Source organism: Myotis brandtii, unplaced genomic scaffold (assembly GCF_000412655.1).
Source record: "Myotis brandtii unplaced genomic scaffold, ASM41265v1 scaffold369, whole genome shotgun sequence".
Lineage (NCBI taxonomy): Eukaryota > Metazoa > Chordata > Mammalia > Chiroptera > Vespertilionidae > Myotis > Myotis brandtii.
This window is the reverse complement of record NW_005364180.1, coordinates 704,927-705,255: the sequence shown is the minus strand read 5'-3', so window position 1 is coordinate 705,255 and position 329 is coordinate 704,927.

Genomic DNA, 329 nt, shown 5'->3' with positions numbered 1-329 from the left:
GCTGTCCCGGGCACTCAGGGCTGCGTCCTCCCGCCCGCCCGGGGGGTGCAGAGCTCCTGGGGGACTCGCCTCCTCTCCTCCCCTACGGAGCCAGGTGTGCAGAGCTGGCCACGCCGGATTCATTCACAGGGGCTCCGTCGGATTTGGGGTGTCGGCCGCCTCCTGCCCAAAATACAGAGGGGAGCCTGAGGCAGCAGAGTCCCCGGCACAGCACAGGGCGTTCTGAACTGAGACCCGCATCCTTAATGAGACGTGTAAAGGGAAGAACTTCAATCCCATTTGAGTGCAAGCCCGGCTCGGCCCTGCCCGGAGGGGAGGGTGGCGGCCGG